Below are 22,637 nucleotides of genomic sequence, written 5' to 3'. Positions count from 1 at the left end.
TTAGTGAATCTGTTATTTAAGTGAAAGTATATTATTTTTTTATTAAAATATTTCATTATGAATTTTTAATTTATTTTTATTATTACAATTTATTCACTTTGTATGCTATCTGTAGCCCCATCCCTCATCTCCCCCAAATCCCACCCTCCTTTCCTCATCTTCTCCTATACCCTTCCTCAAGACAACTGATAGGGAGATCCTCCCCTCCTTCCATCTGACCCTAGCCTATCAGGTCTCATCAGGACTGGCTGCCTTGTCTTGCTCTGTGGCCTGCTAGCACTGCACTCTGCTTCAGGGGGAGGTAATCAAAGAGTTCATATCAGAGATGGCCCCTGCTCCCCTTACTAGGGTGTTGACTTGGAGGCTGAGCTGCCACGGGCTCCATCTGAGTATGGGGTTTAGGTATCTCCACGAATGGTCCTTGGTTGGAGTATCACTCCTTGAAAGAAACCCTGGGCCCAGAATTTTTCATCTGTCGCTCTCTTTGTGGAGCTCCTGTCCCCTCCAGGTCTTCCCAGCTCCCCCTTCTTTCATAAGATTCCCTGTGCTTTGCCCAAAGTTTGGCTGCGAGTCTCAGCATCTGCTTGGCTACCCTGTTAGACAGAGGCTCTCGGAGGCCCTCTCTGGTAGGTCCCTGTCCTTTCACTTCTTATCCTGCTCCCCCCCACCCGTGTACATCACATTGGCTTTCTGGGTGAGGACTGAGCGGTTTCCCGAAGGTCCTCCTTCTTGTTCTGCAAATTTTCACATGTTCATTCTGCATGATATGACTCAAAGTTCCTTATAAGTGAGTCTCTACCAGGCCTGTCTTTCTGCTTCTGGGATACCTCGCTCGGGATGACATGGGAAGACTAAATAAAATCTCAGATATAGAAATACAAAAGTAATAAACTCAAGGCTGTTAAAGTGTTCAAGCTTTACTTTTCGGAAGGGCCACTCTCTTTCTCTAGTGGCCCAAAAAAAGTAAAATGTATGTTGTTTTGCTTGTGGAAGATATTATGTCATTTTAAAGATGTGTCTAAGGTAGATTATTGGGCTGTCTTTTCTTTTTTTTTAAATAAATTCTCAGTTCCATAGAATTTATTATTTATTTATTTATTATTGATTATTTTATTGATTTTTATTACAGAGTTAATAAAATGTAATTAATAAACAACAATAATAATAATAGTAGTAGTAGTAGTAATAAAATAATAAAACACTTCTCAAAAAAATTCTCAGTTGCTTGCTCCTTGATTACTCACCCCCAGTGATGTAGCCTTGCCAGGCCCCAAACAAAGAGGTTCCATGTCCTCCTTATGGACGTTAAGAAGCTAGGGGAAGATGGCAATGGTGGAGAGAACTCCCCCTTTCAGTGGAACAGGGGAAGAAGATAGGGGGAAAAGGGAGGGAGGGTGCTACTGGAAGGGGAGTTGTGGAATGGGTCTCCATTAGGTAATGATTAAAAAATGAGCTCACAAGGAAGAAAGGTGGTAAAGACAAAGATTCTATTGTTCTTTGCTTTCTTTATATCATCTTTCTTTTCTTTGAGGGAGGGCGGGTACCCAGACTGGACTCAAATTTTTGCTGTCAAGTTTTGTTTTTCTAATTAATTTGTATTTTATTAATCATTTTTATTTTTTCACAATTTATTCATTGTATATCCCTTTTTAAAGGCCACTTCCTCAACTCCTACTGGTCCCATACTCCTTCCCTCTTTCCCCCAAACCCTTTCTCCTTATCCTCTCAAAGGGGGAGTCCCCCTCCTCTCCCATCCATCCACACATTATCAGAACACTACTCAGCTATTAAAATGAGGGAAATAAAATTTCTGCTCTTATTACTTCTGCATAGGCCACTGTGCTCAACTCAGAAGACTTCATACTATGAAGCTTGCCTGTAAGCTTACTGTGAAATAAACAATAGGTATAACTCATTTTAGAGAGTCTCACCCAAAGACACTGTTTGATTTACCATCTCACATCAAGAAACATGTGAAATTTGAAATGCTAAGAAGTGTGAAATATTTTTTTCACAAGCATTTCAGAGAACGTGGTTCTCTTGCTGCCTGGAGGCTGTTTCCCACCAGTCCAGGAAGGAAGGAGGCCCAGAAGATGAGGAAGACACCCAGAAGATGAGGAAGCTTGGAAGCCACCCAAGCATAACAGTGATCAGAACACTCTGGGAACCACCTCAGAAAGTAAGTTCAACTTTAATTCCAGAAAACAGAGGGTATGTACCCCTTAGGGAGTGACTGGGATGCTCTAAGGATAGGTGTAGATAATTGTTTAAAACAGGGCACTTCAAGGATGCTTGATTTGCATTAAACAGCACATTCCTATCATGTGAAAAAGAACATGGAACCTCATTTTCCTATATTTGAAGGGAGGGGAGTAATCAGGGATCTGTGTCAAAGGCCATGTATCAAACTTGATTGATGGCATCTATGTCTAAAGGCACTCTCTAGATGAAGTCAGGCAGAGAAAACTCACCCTTGCCATGGTTATACAACTAGGCCAGCAGCAGGGTCATACATGCAAGAGAAAGCCTCCTCCCTCACATCTCAAACTTCAGTCTGGGTTGTGATGGTTTTCAATAGAACCCCTGGAACAATAGGTATGTGTACACAAAGAAACTTCTACAGGCTACCACTGTTGTGATACTCTCAGAGAACTTCCTGGCTGGTGTTAGTTCACCATTCCCTACATATTCATTCACTGGACTAAAAGTTTCTTGTGTAAACTGAGGCAATTGAAAACAGTAAATGTTGAGAATCAGGATTATCAATAAGTCTTCCATAAACACCTTATTATATAATACTGTTACATGTAATTGATATTCACCATTAATAGTATTCTTTTTAAAAATAAGTTTATTTACTTTAAATTCCAATAGTAATCCCTCTCCCTTCTCTGCCCAATGACTACCTTCCGTTCCTATTGCCCCTTATTATATAGTACTGTTGCATGTTCCCTTCAGAAAAGGGAGGTCATTTCCACTGAGCTAGTTTTACAGTTCTGTTGCATCTCAGTGGACCAAAGTACACAAAGGCCTTTCCAAATTGCTTATACTCACAGAATTCCTCTCCAGTAAGGATACTTTTATGATGATGATGACTCTAGATTTGTTCAAGGCCTCACCATTTTAACACATTCATAAGTTTTTCCTCTATTATGAATCCTTTCATGATGATGAAGATTATACAAATGTGGAATGGTTTCACCATGTTAAAAGCACTCACAGTCTTTCTGTCCATTAGGGTTTCTTTCATGAGTGTGGAGATTATTCTTAAATCCAAAAGTTTTTTCACATTGGTTACAGTCAGACATCTTTCCAGTATGTGTTCTTTTATGTATTAGGAGATGTTATGTGCAAAGGCTTTGCCACATAGTTATATTCATATGGTTTCCCTCCAGAATGTGCTGTTGTCTTAGGAGATGATTGTTACATGCAAAGGCTTTATCACACTAATTACCCTCACAAGGCTTCTCTCCACTGTGTGTCTTTTCCTGTTTTTGGAGACTACTCTGCTGTGCAAAGGCTTTATCAGGTTGGGTATATTCATAAGGTTTCTTTCCAGTATGTGTTCTTTTATGTCTTCTGAGATGACTGTTTTCTGCAAAGGCTTTACCACACTGGTTACATTCATAAGGTTTCTCTTTGCTGTGTGTTCTTTTATGGCTTAAGAGAGTACTGTTTTGTGCAAAGGCTTTACCACACTGGTTACATTCATAAGGTTTCTCTTTGCTGTGTGTTCTTTTATGGCTTAAGAGAGTACTGTTTTCTGCAAAGGCTTTGCCACACTGGTTACATTCATAAGGTTTCTCTCCAGTGTGTGTTCTTTTATGGCTCATGAGATGACTGTTTTCTGCAAAGGCTTTGCCACACTCATTACATTCATAAGGTTTCTCATCAGTGTGTGTTCTTTTATGGCTTATGAGATGACTGCTTTTTGCAAAGGCTTTACCACATTGATTACATTTGTAAGGCTTCTCTCCAGTGTGTGTTCTTTTATGCCATATAAGAACAGTGATATAGGGGAAGTTTTTCCCACATAGAGTGCATTTAAAGGGTTTCTCTCCAGTATGACTGCTTTCATGCCTGCAAAGAAAATTGGCACATGTAAAAGATTTACCACTGTCATTTCATTACACTAATAAATATATTTATCTATATGAATTAATTTCATAATTTTGTCTAATGGTAAAGAAGAATCAAATTTTAAAGTTTTATCACTTTATTTACATTCACGGTATTCTCCTTCATTACGGGTATTTTTGATTATTCCTGTGATGGTAAGAGAATTTGTTATGTGGATCACTTTTATAGCATCATTTTTCTATAAGAGGTTTTCTCCTATATATGAAGAGTATTATAAGAATTCAGAGTTTTACCACAGCAATCCCATTCACAAATTTTTGTACTATATGAATGATACTTCATTTACAAAGTGAAACAAGACAAGCAGAAGTTCCAAATTCCTAGTATTCATAGGTATTTTCAGCAATATGAGTTTGCTGATAAATTCTCAGTGATGTTGCAAAACCAATTAACAGTAACCATTTATCACATTCAGAAAATTTACTCACAGTGGGGACTACTACCAAATCAATTGTTCTTGGAGAAAAACAGGGACACTGCTTCTTTCAATATCCCTATGCTCATGTTTGTTTTGTTCATCATAGACATGTCATATAGGGATTAAGGTTTCTCCACAACAAAATTCTTGATTCTCATAAGCTGCTTCTTTCACTAAACTTTACAATGTTACTGCACGAAAATGAGTTAACACTGGTTCTACTATAAAATTTTTTGCTTATTAGAAGGTTTTGGACACATACTGATCACCAATTCAGTGTGTATACCTCTTACAATATCTAAGTAGATAGAATGAGACTAAACAGATTGGCAGTTCAAGTCAGTAGCTGTAATGTCCATATGATTCAAATGGTATTTTTGTTACAATATTATTTTTTTTCTACTATCTTAGGGGAGTGCCTTGTAAACACAAATCAGATACCTGACATTGAAGTACATGGAATTATGAGATTTTAATGATCATCAGTACACATAAAGCAGTGCTGTTTTTATACTGTTGCTTTTCTTTAAAACTTCCAGGACACAGCCATGTGTGCTGGTACATGCCTTCAATTGCAGCACTTGTGGAGGCAGAAGCAGGCAGATCTGTGTGATTTTGAGGTCAGGCTGGTCTAACAAGCAAGTCTAAGAAAGTCACAGATACCCAGAAAAAAATCTTTTTCAAAAACAGAAAATAAAAAGCAGCCAATAAACAAACAAACAAAAAACACCAAACTTCCAGGACACATTAAAATTTAAGATTTATATCTGTACCAACATGCACATAAAGTTACCTTTTTATTACTTGTAGAACTTTGAAAATGTTCTTCAATATTATGGTCATCCCAATTGTAGCCTAAAATATAGTACGAGAAAATATATATTACTGGAAATATCATGTTATTATTAAGGTAAACTTAAATCACTATCTTCTGTGACCCTTAGAACCATGCCTGATTTATTTACCGCATTCCTCCTCATTCTCAATTGGAATTACAGAAGAGGATCAATAACAAAGTAAGATTTGTCTCTTTATTTTAAAAGTGAAAGAAAAATTGCAGTCTTACCTATAGCAGTGAGGTTTTCACAGGTCTCTAGCATCACCTCTTTGTAGAGTTGCTTCTGGGAAGGTTCCAGCAAGGCCCACTCTTCTTGGCTGAATTTCACATGCACATCATTGAAGGTCACGGAATTCTAAAATATGCCATACATTTGTACAACAGAAACAGTGGCAACAATATAAATTTATACTTCATTGCCAATATAATCATATAATTCTAGTGCTTCTTTAATTTATTTTCTGACACAGAAGTGCAAATGTTATACAGTTGGGTGCTGCGCGTGATGTGAAGTAGGGGAGATGAAAACGCCTAAAGGTTAGATTAAAAAAAAAACAAAGGCGTGCTTCAAAAACCTGTGTTTCATCAGTTTGTAAGACATGAATATAAAGTAGCCATTAGTTGGGTTCTTGAGCAATCTATGAATCATCTTCAGTTACTTGGGTGAGTAGGTCAGCACCCTGTCATGAGACAGGTGGAAGGACAAAACACAATCATGATATTTTATATAGCAACAAATGAGATGTGTTGATCAGGGGACACTGAACAAATGGGTAACATTAGTCAAAAGACAACATGGTACTGAATATTATGTTTTGACCAGGGCTCAGGGATGTGGCATATTAGTATGTGAAGAGGGGGGGCTCATATATTTGTGGAAGGGAAAGTGGACTACAGTGAATACATGGATAAAAATAATGTGAGTGGCAAGCAACCACAATCATAGCCAATAACATCATATTTCTTTGTGACCAGACAAAAGAAAAGGAATAGAACACATGATTATTCTTTGATCATTGTTTTGTATATCCTCCTTACTTAATAATGTAGTCTATAGATTAAAAATAAAGATTAAAACTTTTCCATTAAAAAAGAAGTGTTAATGTTATCACTAAGTCATTTTAGAAGAAAACGGAATAACAAGTTTTAACTGTATCATATCTGAACTTTTTGAAGAGGATATAGCTTTGGAATAGACATGGCAATTAATGTAGACAAAGACAGAGAGAAGAGTGTGAAATAGAGAGACAGACATATAGAGACAGAGACACACACAGAGAGAAATTAACAGATGAACAATACTAAGTACAGATCAGAGAAATTTATTAACAGTTACTAACTACAAAAAATGGTGGACAAGCTGGGTGTATTCTGTCATGCCTTCAATTCCATCACTCAGGAGGCAGACACAGGTGTACCTTATTGAACTGGATGTCAGCATTATCTATTCAAAGAGTTCTAGGACAGCCAGACCTATATAGTAAGACAGAGCCTCCCCTAAAAGTCAATCAAACAAACACAAAATATTGAAAGAACTCAGAGGTCTTTACTGAAGCTTCTACAAGGAATTATACATTCACTCCTGTTGTATATTTATTTTCCAGAAATCCGCAGTGCCCCAGCTTAAACTGTAACTTCAATGATATCTTACTAAAAGGGAATGCATGTTTAAACAGGTAAAAATAGAAGACAAAAATATTAGCGGTGTAAATGATGATCATAAATGAGCAACATAAGATAGGAGAAATGGCTCAGCAGTGAGGAGCTCTTACTGCTCTTGCATATAATTGGGCTCAATTGTTAGTGTTTACCTGGGACCCACTACTTTCAATTGCTATAAGTTCATGAATTCTGAAGACATCTTCAGACTACTGTGAGGATTAGGCACACAAGAGGTGCATATTCATGCATACAATCAAAATACTTATATTCAGTAAAAACTAAAAATAGATCCCAGATGGCTGGGGTGATTGTACACTGTGTCTGATAACCTGGGGAGCAGAGACTGCACAGTGACCAATAGTTGGATCTGTGGTCCCCCAAACACCACTGACTGTGTTTCCAAGGTAAGAAGAAAACCAATGATGAGGGAAAAAATTGGGTCCAACCTCAGAGTGCCCAGCAAATCTCTGTGAAAATTCCTTGGATGTTGCAGCAGGAATAAGTTTTTCAAGCAAAGGGACCCAAGAAGCAAGCAGGAGTAACTATTCTAATATCTAATAAAACAGACTTTCAACCAAAATTAATTGAAAGGGATGAGGAAAAGGGAATCCAAGATGGCATTGCCAGGAGGACCAGGACAGGAACAAGACAGCAATGTTGGTACAGCAACTAAAAGACTGAACTCTGGGTCCTAAAAGAACAGCAATCGTGTTTCCCAGGTGAGAGGAAACTCAGTGGTGTGGGGATCATTCAGTTCTACTCTCAGGTCACTCAGTGAGAACCCGGAAAATATCTCAGGCGCAGGATGCACCTGTGTGTCCTGATCACCTTCCCAGGCAAAACTGTGTGCTCCTGGGCACCAGAGACTGGGAGCCCCAGTCTCAAAAAAAAAAAAAAAAGAACAGGGAAGAAGAAAGTTGGACTGACCTCAGGTCACCCAGTCTATCCCTAGAAAAGGTCCTGCAGGCTGGTGGGTGCACAGCTGCCAGCCTTGAGTGGGCCTCCAGTTCCGAGACCTGCATGCCCTACTCTCCATCACAGACAGAACTCTGTGCCCCAGGACACTAGAGGATGGGTTTCCGTGTCTGGATAAAACCCCACAGGCAGGGAAAGAGCAGGTCCCAGCTTAGAGCACTCAGCCAACTCCCCACTCACCCACACTACCACCACCACACATGGGAACATTCTTGGAAATGTTTTCAGGTTCTTTCCCAGTCACCAGCTTGGTAGCCATCTGGCAAGTGCCTACCCATTCTACACACCATGTCAAACACCACAGACTAGGTCTTCATGTTGGGAGAAAACCCAAAGGTGGGGAAAATATCTGACCCTACCTCAGGACACCTAGCTCTGGAGAAGTTTCTGGTTATTCACAGGCTCCAGACTCTAGCCTCCTGCTGCACATGTGAGAGCAATGATCAGCTGCCATGGGTTACTGCTTCGGTACTGGGGCACAGATCTCTAACCTCAGACCAACAGAAGCCTGGGATCCCCAAGATCAACCCCCAGATACTGCTCTAAGGGACAACCAGTTATCCCTAACTAAGCTCACCAAACCATGGGGTACCCAGGTTACAGCTACAGCTTACTAAATTTACAGCAAGAAAGCCAGAAGCAGGACAGCTGTCTCCAGGACTTCTCTGGGTGAGAGAAGAGCCCCCTTGACTAACAAAGACCACAATTACTGCTCAGGTCTCTATGCCTGTGGTGAGTTTTGGCAATTCCTGAGAAATACCTGCTATTCAGTGACAGTACCCCAAAAGCTGAGGAGCCCTCCTTCAGGAAAAATCATCTTCCTGCCAAGGGGATTATCCCCACCACAGGATTCCAGGAAGTGCCAGAAACTAACACCCAACACCTAAAATAGCCAAATGGGTAGAGGCAAGTGTAAAAGCTCAAAAAGACAGAGCAGTATGGCATCTCCAGAACCCGGTTATTCAGGGGCAAGCAGCCCTGGACACACCATGGTAAATGAAATTCAAGAAGATGACCTTACATCTGTGCTTATGAACAGGATAATAGCGGAAAAAAATAAACTACATAAAGATCTAGATGAAGATAAAGTCAAACAGATTATTGCCTTTTGCAAAGAAATGGAGGAAGATAAAGTCAAACAGATTATGGACATCCTTAAAGAAATACAGGAAGTTGCAGCCAAGTAATTTGTGGCTTTTAGAGAGGAAATACTTAAATCACTAAAAGATATTAAAAAAACAGAGGATTGTTTGAACAAACAGCTGAAGGAATTGAAGGAAAATACGGTCAGAGAAGTGAAGGAAATCAATAAAATGGCTCAAGATCTGATAAGAGAATTGGAAAAAATTAAAGAAAACACAAGTGGAGGAAACTGTGGAGAGAAAGAACTTAGGGAGGAAAAGAGGAACTACAGAAGTAAGCATAAGCAATAGACTACGAGAGATGGAAGAAAGAATCTTAGGTGTGGAAGACACAATGGAATAAATAGATGTAGCTATCAAAGAAAATGTTAAATCTAAAAAATTCCTGACACAGACCATCCAAGAAATCCAAGACAACATGAAAAGCAAAACCTAAAAGTAATAGGAATCGAGGAAAAAGAAGATTCCCTCCTCCAAGGCCCAGAAAATATTTTCAACAAAATCATAGAAGAAAATTTCTCCAACTTAAAAGAGAGGTCTACAAGAATACAAGAGGCCTAAAGAACACCCAATAAATTAGACCAGAATAGAAAATCCTCCCACCACATAATAAACAGTAAGTATACAGAACAAAGAAAAAATACTAAAAGCTGCAAAGGAAAAAGGCCAAGTAACATATAATGGCAAACCAATCATTATCACACCTGACTTTTCATCAGAGACTATGAAAGCCAGAAGGGCCTGAACAGATATCATGCAGACCCTAAGAGAACACAGATGACCACCCAGGCTACTATACCCAGCAAAAGTCTCAGTCATCATAGATGGAGCAAACAAGATATTTAATGACAAAAACAAATTTAAACAACACCTACCCACAAATCCAGAGGTACAGAAGCTCCTAGAAGGAAAACTAACTACAACCCAGGAAAGCTAACTACATTCAGGAAAACACAGGAAAGAAATAATGTCACTACAGCAAAACTAAAAGTAACCAAGCACACAAACACACTACCACAAGCAACATCAAAATAAAAGGAGCTAACAGCCACTGGTCATTAATTTCCCTCAACATCAATGGACTTAACACTCCAATAAAGACACAGACTAACAGAATAGATATGTAAACAAGACCCAACAATCTGTTGCATACAAGAAACACATCTAAGTCAAAAAGATAGACATTACCTGAGAGTAAAAAGGTGGAAGGTTCCAAGCAAATGGACCCAAGAAACATGCAGGAGTAGCCATTTTAATATCTAATAAAGTAGATTTTCAATCAAAATTAATCAAAAGACACGAGGAAGGTCATTTCATACTCATCAAAGGAAAATTCCGCCAAGAAGAAATCATAATTCTGAACATCTATGCTCCAAATACAAAGGTACCCACATTTGTAAAAGAAACATTAATAAAACCTAAACCGCACACAAATCCCCACACATTACTATTGGGAAACTTCAACACCCTACTCTCAACAAAGGACAGGTAAACAACAGAAATTAAACAAAGAAACAATATCTCTAATAGAGGTCATGTATCAAATGGACCTAACAGATATCTACAGAATCTTACACCCAAAGACAAAAGAATTTACCTTCTTCTCAGCACCTCATGGAACCTTCTCCAAAATAAACCATATCGTTGGTCACAAAGTGAGTTTCAACAGATATAAGAAGATTGAAATAATGCCTTGTATCCTAATTACCATGGACTAAAGCTGGACCTCAACAACAACAGAAATAGCAAAAAGCCTACACTCACATGGAAACTGAACAACTCACTACTAAATGACAGCTGGGTCAGGGAAGAAATAAAGAAAGAAATTCAAGTCTTCCTAGAATTCAATGGAAATGAAGACACAACACAACCAAACTTATGGGAGACAATGAAAGCAGTGCTAGAAGGAAAGTTCATAGCACTAAGTGCCTTCAAGAAGAAATTTGTAACATCTCACACAATCAACTTAATAGCTCATCTAAAGGCCCTAGAAGAAAAGAATCAGAAACACCAAAAAAGAATAGACACCTGGAAATAATCAAACTCAAGACTAAAATCAATAAATTAGAAACAAATAAAACAATTCAAAGAATCAATGAAACCAAGACCTGGTTCTTTGAGAAAATTAACAAGATAGACAAACCCTTAGCCAAACTAACTAAAAGCAGAGAGAGATTATCCAAATTAACAAAATCAGAAATGAAAACGGGACAAAACTAAAGACACTAAGGAAATCCAAACAATCGTTAGGACTTACTTCAAAAGTTTATATGCCAAAAAATTTGAAAATCTAAATGAAATGGACAATTTTCTTAATCAATTACACTTACCAAAGCCCAAAAGCAGGTAAATCAATAAAATAGTCCTTTATCCACTAAGGAAATAGCATTCCTCAAAAGACTGCATTCCACAAAATGCTCAGGACCAGATGGTTTCAGTGCAGAATTCTACCACTCCTTCAAAGAAGAGGTAACTCCAGCTATCTTCCATTTATTCCACAAAATAGGAACAGAAGGAACTACAAAACTTATTCATTGAAGCCACAGTCACCTTGTAACCTAAACCTCACAAAGACCCAACAAAGAAAGAGAATTTCAGGCCAATCTCCCTTATGAACATTGATGCAAAAATACTCAACAAAATACTTTGCAAACCCAATAAAAGAACACATCAAATATATCATCCACTATGACCATGTAGGCTTCATGCCAGGTATGCAGGGGTGGTTCACTATACAAAAATCCATCAATGTGATCCACAATATTAAAAAATTGAAAGAAAAAAACACATGATAATCTCCTTAGATGCTGAAAAAGCATTTGAAAAAATCAAGCATCCATTCATGTTTAAACTATTGGAGAGATCAGGGATACAAGGCACACACCTAAACATAGTAAAAGCAATATACAGCAAGCCTGTAGCCAACATCAAGTAAACAGAGAGAAACTTAAAGCAATCCCACTGAATTCAGGGACAAGGCAAGGCTGCTCACTCTCTCCATATCTCTTCAACATAGTTCTTGAAGTCCTTGCTAGAACAAGAAGAAAATTAAAGGAGACCAAAAGGATACAAATTGGAAAGGAAGAAGTCAAAGTATCACTATTTGCAGATTATATGATAGTATACCTGAGTAACTCCAAAACTTCTACCAGGGACATGCTACAGATGATAAACACCATCAGCAAAGTGGCTGGATACAAAATTAACTCAAAAAAATCAGTAGCCCTCCTGTATACAAAAGATAAAAGGGCTGAGAAAGAAATTAGGGGAAAAAACATCCTTCAAAATAGCCACAAAGGACATAAAGTACCTTGGTGTGACCATATCCAAGCAAGTCAAAGACTTGCATGAAAAAAACTTCAAGTCTCTGAAGAAAGAATTAGAAGAAGATATCAGAACATGGAACTATCTCCAATACTCATGGCTTAGCAGGGTTAACATAGTAAAAATGGACATATTACCAAAAGCAATCTACAGGTTCAATGAAATTTCCATCAAAATACCAACAGAATAGTATGCAAACCTTGATAGAAGATTTCTCAATTTCATATGGGATGCAATGAAAGCAGTCCGAAGAGGAGGTTGAATACCAACAAAGGCCATCATAAGCTATTGGAGACATCCCATACAAGCAACTTAATGGCATACCTGAAAGACCTAAGAAAAAAGAAACAGACACACCCAGCAAGAGTAGACCACTAAGAAAAACCAAACTCAGGGCTGATATCAATAAATTAGAAACAAAGATAATAATTAAAAGAATCAACGAAACCAAGAGCTAGTTCTTTGAGAAAATAAAAAACAGAAAATTCTTAGCCAAAGTAAGTAAATGGCAGAAAGACACTATCCAAATCAACAAAGTCTGAAAGAAAAAGATATAATAGACACTGAGAAAATCCAAAGAACCAATAACTTTTATGTCAAAAGCCTATATGCCCCAAAATTTGAAAATCCAAATGAAATATACAATTCTCTTTAAATTCCACTTACCAAAGTTGACTCAACATCAGGTAAAGATAATAAATAGTCTTATAGTGCCTAAGGCAATAGAGGCAGCCATCAAAATACTCCCAACCAAAAGAATCCAAGGGCCAGATGATTTCAGAGCAGAATTCTACAAGACCTTCAAAGAAGAGCGAATACTGATATTCTCCAAATTATTTCGCAAAATAGAAATGGATGCAACATGACCAAATTCCTTTAGTGAGACCACAGTCACCTTGATAAATTCTCAAAGATCCCCAAAAAGAAAGACCAATCTCTTTTATGAACAATGATGTAAAAATACTCAATAAAATACTTGCAAACCAAATCCAAGAACATATCAAAGATATCATCCACCATGACCAAGTAGGCTTCATCCCAGGCATGCAAGGGTGGTTAAGTATATGGAATCCATCAATGTAATCCACCGTATAAACAAATTGAAAAAAAGACCATTTTCTTAGATGCTGAAAAAGCATTTGACAATATCCAACAGTTATTCTTGTTTAAAGTCTTGGAAAGACCAGGGACAAGGCACATATCTAAAAATAGTAAAGATAGTATACAGAATATATACAGAATATACAGAATATATACAGAATAGTATATAGCTAACATCAATCTAAATGAAAAGAATGTTTAAGTCAATTCCACTGGACTTGGGGACAAGACAAGGCTACACACTCTCTCCAAATCTCTTCAATACAGTACTCGAAGTCCTATCTAGGGCAATAAGACAACTAAAGGAGATTAAGGGGATACAAATTGATAAGGAAGAAGTCAAAGTATCTCTATTCACAGATGATATGACAGTATACAAAAATGACTCCAAAAATTCTACTGTAGGGAACTCCTACAGTTGAAAAACACTTCAGCAAAGTGGGTGGATATAAAGTTCACTTAAAAAAAAAACTCAAAAAAATACACTCCTGTATGCAAAAGACAAATGGACTGAAAAAAATTAGGAAAATAACACCCTTCAAATAGCCAGTAAACAAAACAAAACAAAACAAAACAAAAAAAAAAAAACAACAACCAAAAAAACATAATGTATTTTGGTGTTATCCTCAACAAGCCAGTAAAAAACCTATATGAACAACAACAACAACAAAAAAAACCCAAAAACTTCAAGCCTCTGAAGAAAGAAATTGAAAAAGATACCAGAAGATAGAAATATCTCTCATGCTCATGGATCAGTAGGATCAACATAGTAAAAATTGCCATCGTAACAAAAACAATCTACAGATTCAATGATATTCCCATCAAAATATCAACATAATTTATTAAAGAACTTGAAAGAACAATTCTCAGCTTCATAGAGAAAAATAAAAAAGCAAGAATAGCTAAAACGATCCTGTTCAATAGGGGATCTTCAGTAGGTATCACCATTCTTCATCTCAAGGTCTATTATAAATCAATAGTAATAAAAACTGCATGGTACTATAATAAAAACAATCAGTGGATCAATGGAATTGAAGTGAAGACACATAAATAAACCCACACACCTATGTCCACTTGATTTTTGACAAAGAAGCCAAAACCATGCAATGGAAAAAGGACAGCATCTTCAACAAACAGTGCTGGTCTAACCTGAAGTTTACATGTGGAAACATGAAAATAGATCCATATTTATCACCCTGCACTAAACTGCAATCCAAGTTGTTCAAAGACCTCAACATAAAACCAGATACACTAAATCTGTTAGAAAAAAAGTGGGAAAGATCCTCGATCTCATTGGCATAGAAGGTAACTTCCTCAACAGAATACCAAGAGCACTTGCTCTAAGATCAAGAATTAATGAATAGGATCTCATGAAACAAAAATCTACGAAGCAAAAAACACTGTCAATAGAACAAAATGACTGCCTACAGCCTGAGAAAAGATCTTCACCAACACTACATACAACAGAAAGAGCTAATAAACAACATATATAAATAGCTCAAGAAATTAAACTCCAACAATCCAAATAATCCAATTTAAAACTGGGGTACAGAACTAAACAGAGATTTCTCGACAGAGGAATATCAAATGGTGGACATTAAATGCTCAATATCTATAGTCATCATGGAAATGCAAATGACATTCCATCTTAAACCCATCATGGTTAAGGTCAAAACCTGAAGTGACAGCAAGCTAGCAAGAATGTGGAGAAAGAGTAACACTCCTCCATTGCTGGTGGGAGTGCAAACTTATACCACCACTTTAGAAATCAATCTGATGCTTTCTCAGACAATTGGAAATAGTTTTACTTCAAGACCCAGCTATACCATTCCTGGGCATATATCAAAAAGATGCTCCACCATTCAACAAAGATATTTGCTCAACTATGTTCATAGCATGTATATTCATAATAGTCAGAATAGGGAAACAAACTACATGTCTCTCAAACAAACCATTGTTTTACAGAAATTGTGGTACATTTACACAATGGAATGCTACTTGGGTATTGAAAAACAAAAAGGAAACCATGAAATTTTCAGGCAAGTGGATGGAACTAGGAATTATCATCCTAAGTGAGTTATTCCAAAACCAGAAAGACATGCATGATATATACTCATTTGTAAGTGGATAATAGCCATAATACAGGATAAACATACTACAAGCCACAGGCCTAAAGGAGCTAAATAAAAAGAGGACCCTATGGAGGATGGTCAATTCTTATTCAAAAGGGCAAATAGAATTGACATCAGAAGTGACTGAGGAGAGGGAAGAGGATGAGAGCCTAACATACATATTCTCTGAAAGACTCTACCCAGCAGGGGATCGAAGCAGATGTTAAGACTCACAGCCAAACTTTGGGCAGAGCACAGGGAGTCATAGGAAAGAGTGGGAGGATAGAAAGACCCAAAGCTGACAGGAGGTCCAAAAGAAGACCAACAAGTCAAATGAATCTGGGCCCAGGGGACCTGCAGAGACTGATGCACCAACCAAAGACAATTCATGAAGAGGACCCAGACCCCTGCTCAGATGTAGCTGATAGGCAGCTCAGTCTCCATGTGGGATCCATAGTAAGAGGATCCCACGTCTCTCACATGGACTCTGTTACCTGCTCTTTAATCACTTCCCCGTGGTGGAGCGGGCATTGCATGTCACAAAGGAAGAGGATACAGGCAGTCCTAGTGAGAATTGATAGGAGGGCTCCTACCATCTGAGAAGTAGAAAATTAGATAAGGGGGAAAGAGGAAAGGAGGGTAAGACCAGCAAGAGACAAGGGAGGGGTTTCAACTGGGATGTTAAGTGGATAAATTATTTTTAAATGCTATTTATTTATTTATTTATTACAATTTATTCACTTTGTATCCCTACTGTAACTCCCAGTCCCATCCACCCTCCTTCTTCCCTCCCATGCCCTTTTTCTAGTCTCCTGATAGGGGAGGAAGCCTTCCCCTTCTGTCTGATCCTAGCTTATCATGTCTCATCGAAGGATGGCTGCATCATTTTCCTCTTTGGCCTCACAAGACTGCACACTCCAGGAGGAGGTGATCAAAGAGCCAAGTTCATGTCAGAGAATAAATTATTAAGAAACAAATTTAAATTAAAAATGAATTAAATGTGAATAAATAAATAAATAAAGTTAAAAAGAACCAAACAGAACAAGTAGGAAGGTTGTCATACACCTGACCCTACATTCCAGGCTCAGTGGCCAATGATGATGATGTTCATGCCAGGCATGTTGGACTAAATTTAAGCCAAATACTCGACTGCAGTTAGACTTGTAAGTTCAAAACCTGCCTGGTCTACATACCAACTTTCAGGACAGCCACAGCTACATAGAAACTTTTTCTTCAATGTCAAAACAGAAACATTATGTTCTCTGGGATCTATTTTGATTCAATCAAATATGTTCTGACCAAATTCACTGTAGAATTATTGTCATCCCATAATGAAAATGTAGTCTAATTTCAATGATCCTAAAATTCTGCAATAGCTCATACACTGTCCAAATGTCCAAAGTCTCTACTGACACAGAAGAAAAATCTCTTGGGTGCCACATCTTGTAACATCAGAAACAAGTTACATCATTCCAACATAGATGCACAGAATACCCATTTTCATTCCAGTATATAGTGATGGGAGACTGGACCAAGGAGAAAAGATCAGCAAGGAAGACAACAAATCCTGTTGCTGATTCAAAAGGCTTAGATGGTCCTATCCCTGCAATGTATCATACATCTCTGTTTGGTTACTTCCACTTCCTAAAGACAGCACTATATTAGATGTGTGTCTCATAACTTTGGTATCTGAACATCTTGTAGTGTCAAGGTACAACTTGACCCTGCTTCCTGCAATGAACCTTTACAGCATCTTCGCTGGGGATCTGATTCTGCCAAACACAGATGGCTGGCACAGTGCTGAACAGAAACCACAAAGAAAGCATCCATTACCTTAAATTTTGAATCTTTCTTGTTTCCAGAACCAGCACAACATGGGTGAGCCTGTCAAGTTGGATTCTAAATTGGGATGGACGTTGTCACACTTTGACCACATTTGGAGCAGCTTTTATATGAAGTTATTTCCTGGCACTAGGAATCACGTTGCCTACTCCTTCCATTAACAGAAGAATTAGCAAGAGGGAGTATTAATCTATGGAAACCATCTTAGGCTTCAGATCCAAAGCTAGGACCTTCTCTTTGATGGCAATAATCTCCTTGAAAATTCCTGTCTCTGTTTCACCACGTTTCTGCCATCTAAAACTACCTAGTGTTTTTCTCTACAAACCAAAGACCTTACATTTATTTCTGCCCCACTTGGCTCATTCTTTTACTCTGGCCCTGAACATCTCACTAATAATATCCATTCAACAGATTCAACATTCCATGTAAGAAATCCAGCCCATTATTTTTTAATTCTACTTTACTCAATTTCTCAAGGCATGGGCAGAATAAGCATGATTTGCAGCTAAAATATCACACAAATGACCTCTAGCTTAATTTTCCATGGAGTCTATTTTCCACTGAAATCCTATGACCTGGACTTACTTTGTCTGCATTACTGTCAACACTCTGATCAACTAAGTCCTACCAGAATAGCCGATGAAGCTCTGTATACAGCTTTCTAAAGTTTTTCCCATCTTAAATCCTGATGTTTTCCATATTCCTTAAAAAGTGAATATTCCAAGGTTGTGTCCAGCAGTGAAATCACTCTTTGTATATATATATATATTTGTTCTAATTTGCTACTTTGTTTTGTGACTACATCCCATAACCAAAAGAATCCCAGGTCATAAATGGGTTTACTCATTGAGTTTGGTTGTGTCAGATCACAGTCCATCATTTTAGCATAGAAAGTCAAGTTTGAATGAAATTAACGCAAAAGCCATGACAAATGTTTTTGGGTTGGTCTCCTACTTAATCACTGTCTCATGCTCAGGTAGTTATCTTACGTGGGCCAAGCCCATTTTCTTAGGGTTATTGCATTTCTCAGTGGAAGAGCCTTCCCACATCAATCATCTGTCAACACAATCTCTCACAGATATAGCAGCCAGCTTCTCTGTTGAGGGCATGCCCTTAATTGAGGCTCCCTCAGATGACTGTAGGCTTTGAAATGTTGACAACTGAAGCTAATAAGGACAAAGATACAACAATATATGAAAAAGTAAGAGGGAACAAGTCAGGAGCCTGACACAGAGGACCCATGAAAAGCTCTGCCCTGCAGACTATCAATGTAGATGCTGAGACTTATGGGCAACCTTTGGGCAGAGTGCATGGAATCTTAGGAAAGAAGTGGGAAACAGTAAAATCTGGAGAGGACAGGAACTGCACAAGGAGAGCAACAGAACCAAAATACCTTAGCACAAGGGACTTTCCTGAGACTGATATTCCAACCAAGGACTATGCATGGAGAAAACCTAAGACCCCTGCACAGATGTAGCCCATGGCAGTTCAGTATCCAAGTGGGTTCCATTTTAATAGGAACTGACATGAACTGATTGGCCTGCTCTTTAATTACCTCCCCCTGAGGGGGAAGCAGCATTACCAAGCCACAGAAGAAGACAACGCAGCCATTCCTGATAAGACCTAATTGACTAGGATCAGAAAGAAGGAAAAGAAATCCTCCCCTATCAGTGGACTTGGGGAGGGGCATGCATGCAGAAGGTAGAGGAAGGGAGGGATTGGGATGGGAGAAGGGAGAGAATCACAGGGGTGATACAAAGTGAATAAAGTGTAATTAATAAAGAAAAAATATAAAAAAACAAAAATATTGTGTTAATTCTATCAGTCACTTAAGTAGTAAAAACCGATACATTGACGATTGCAAGAATTTGAAAACACAGATATACCAAGGAATGAGGAGAGGGAAGCCTTTAAGATCAAGAAGAGAAAAGTAAAACTGTTTCTCTAAATCAAGTCCCCAAATCAACAGAAACTCAAGGAATTATAGCATAATATAATAAATTTTCAGAAGGCAAAAATATGTGAAGGTCTATTCCTTTCAAGAGAAAAAATTAATATAATATAATATAATATAATATAATATAATATAATATAATATAATATAATAACATAGTATAATATATATAAACAAATCACACAATATACATAGCACCCCTGTCAAAAGGAAACACAAAGATAGGCCTACAAATATAACATAGTCCTATAAGCAAATACAATAGGATTATAGTCAAAATCAAAATCAAAGACATCACTGGCCATTACTCAACTTGTGCAATCTGGTTATTTCCTTTGGCAACAATAAAAAATGTATTGGAGGTAGAGGGCTATTCCAATTGAAGAGATTCCATTAAAGCATACAAATGTTTCAACATTAGAATAAAATAATTTTGACTACTAAAATTATCTCATACTCTTATGATAAAGAAAGGGATATCTGTTATGATCATTTGGGAACCATATTATTTTCTGTGATTGATGATTGGATATATGTCTGCACCAGTGTCAGAAAATGTAAACTTTTAAATGTCAAGTAGAAGAAAGCAGATTTTTATAGAAACAGTGTGCTTGTATTATATACTTAAACACCTCCTTTTGCACCAATTGCTGTAATGACCAATATCATCTTCATCATCTTCATGATGTTTGTTTGTTTAAAGATTTTTTTTTTTGTGTATGCTTTCAGCTATGTTTGTATATTCAGGATGTGCTGTGGTGTGTGATATGAATAAATTCCATAAGGAAATCCAGGCCAAACATAATCACACTATTGGAGGAAACCAATAAATTCCTTAAATAAAGCCAACAAACATTTGAGGGATGTGAGGCTTTGCTGGATTAGGGTAAACTCTGACATCTTTGGATAGCCATTTATTTGCACTCAGTCTATGAAGGTGAACTCTGTTTTCTCAAGGAAGGGCCTAAAAATCCACTCCCTGATATGTTTGACCCCAGGTCTGGTAAAGAGCCTCAGGGCAGATTATTAGCCAAACCCTTTCCTGATAAGAAAACTGCTCCAACAAGCATCTCTAAATTCCTAGAAATGCATCACCCTGCTTAGGATCTTATTCTTCAGCAGTGACTTTCAACTGTACTCAGAGATTTTCCCCCTACAAATAGGATAATTAAGTACTGTGTTCTCCTTCTTGCAATAGGACCATGATACTGCATGGAAAATGAATATACATTTTCATGCATACATAAGCCAAGTATCCTTGACCCCTAGACCGTAGTAAATCAAACATTCATCCTCAAAATCCTTCTCTTTGCCCAAGGTTTATAAATCCCTGACTTCAAATAAACATGCTGGGTGTGAATCCATGTGGTTGGTTGTATGCCACTTGATACCATCAGCCTTCCATCATGGCCCCTGAGAGTCATCATTTATCTCCCTTTGGGCCTGCTCAATGGCCCACTGGGCCTAGGACTCACTGGGTCTGTGTCTCACCAGGCCTGAGTCTTGGTTGCAACCAACCAGGCACGGACTTTCACCTGCAGTTCTGAGGTGCTTAGCACAGCAGCTTAACCAAGAATGGTAACACTTTGGTATTGCCATAGGCTAGAACACCCGAATTTCCACTACCACTGGTGATCTCATTCTAGCTGTAACAGTCCATAGAAAATTCTTTTGATACTCCAGCCTAGTGAACATATCAGATTCAGAAGCCAGAAAAATATCAATTGAATTTTTGGCTTTTGAAAATGCTTATTTAAAATGCAAAAAGGTGATTAGACCTTTAAAAGCAAGATCAGTACCAAGAGAGGCATGGATTAGAAATACAATGGATATTTGATCTCAGGTTTATGATACTAACCTGATAGGAGAAGAACTTTCTAAGAATCTAAGAAAAGGAAAGGGGTCCAGCATGGCAGCAAACAGTGTGCAATGTTTCTGAGGGGAACAGGATCTAAAATTCTGAAATTTGTGAATGGAGGGGCTGCTGAAGCCAGAACATCCACATTGAGGTTTCCTGGGTGAGAGGGGAAAATCTGTGAGTTTGGAGAGTTTGTAGCCAGGTCACCCATGGACATCTCCGAGGATTGAGAGTGTCGAATATTCAACCCCCCCTGTACTTCCCCTTGCCCAAGCATGGGTCTCCCTGCTCAGCAGAGGTGGCAGTAGTTGTCCCATGCATATGATGATATACATGAGTGATCCCATAATTTAACCAGAGAACTCCTTCAGCTGATAAACACTTTCAGCAAAAGGGCTGGATACAAAATTAACAAAAATTCTGTAGCCCTCCTATATATGAAAGACAAAAGGGCCAAGAAAGAAATTAGGGTAAAAACACCCTTCAAAATAGCCACTAATAACATAAAGCACCTTGGTGTGACTCTAACCAAACAACTGAAAGACCTGTTTAAAAAACAATTCAAGTTTCTGAAGGAAGTAATTGAAAAAACATATCAGAAGAAGAAAAGAGCTCCCATGCTCATGGATTGGTAGGATTAAAACAATGAAAATGGCCATCCTGCCAAAAGCAATCTACAGATCCAGTACAATTCCCATCACATACCCACACAATTCTTTACAGACCTTTAAAGAAAAAAAAGTCAGTTTCATATAGAAAACAAAAAATCCAGAATTGCTAAAACAATCTGTACAACAACAGATCTTCTGGATCTCAAACTGTTCCACAGAGCAATAATAATAAAAAACTGCATGCTACTAGCATAGGTACATAATGGTGGATCAATGGAATCAAACAGAAGACTCAGGAATAAACCAACACAGCTATGGATACTTTATTTATTTTTTTGACAAAAAAACCAAAACCATACAATGAAAAAATGACAGAATCTTCAATAAATGGTGATGGTCTAATTGGATGTCTACATGTAGAAAATGCAAATAGATCCATATTCATCACCCTGAACCAAATTAAAGCACAAGTGGATCAAAGATCTCAACATAAAACCAGATACACCAAATCTGTTAGAAGAAAAAGTGGGGAAGAGCTTTGAACTCATTGGCACAGAAGACAACTTCCTGAAAAGAACACCAACAGCACAGGCTCTAAAATCAACATTCAATAAATAGGACCTCATGAAACTGAAAATCTTCTGTAAAGCAGAAGACTGTC

Source organism: Meriones unguiculatus, assembly GCF_030254825.1.
Source record: "Meriones unguiculatus strain TT.TT164.6M chromosome 13 unlocalized genomic scaffold, Bangor_MerUng_6.1 Chr13_unordered_Scaffold_33, whole genome shotgun sequence".
Lineage (NCBI taxonomy): Eukaryota > Metazoa > Chordata > Mammalia > Rodentia > Muridae > Meriones > Meriones unguiculatus.
The sequence above is the reverse complement of the archived record's forward strand: the minus strand, read 5'-3'. Positions refer to the sequence as shown.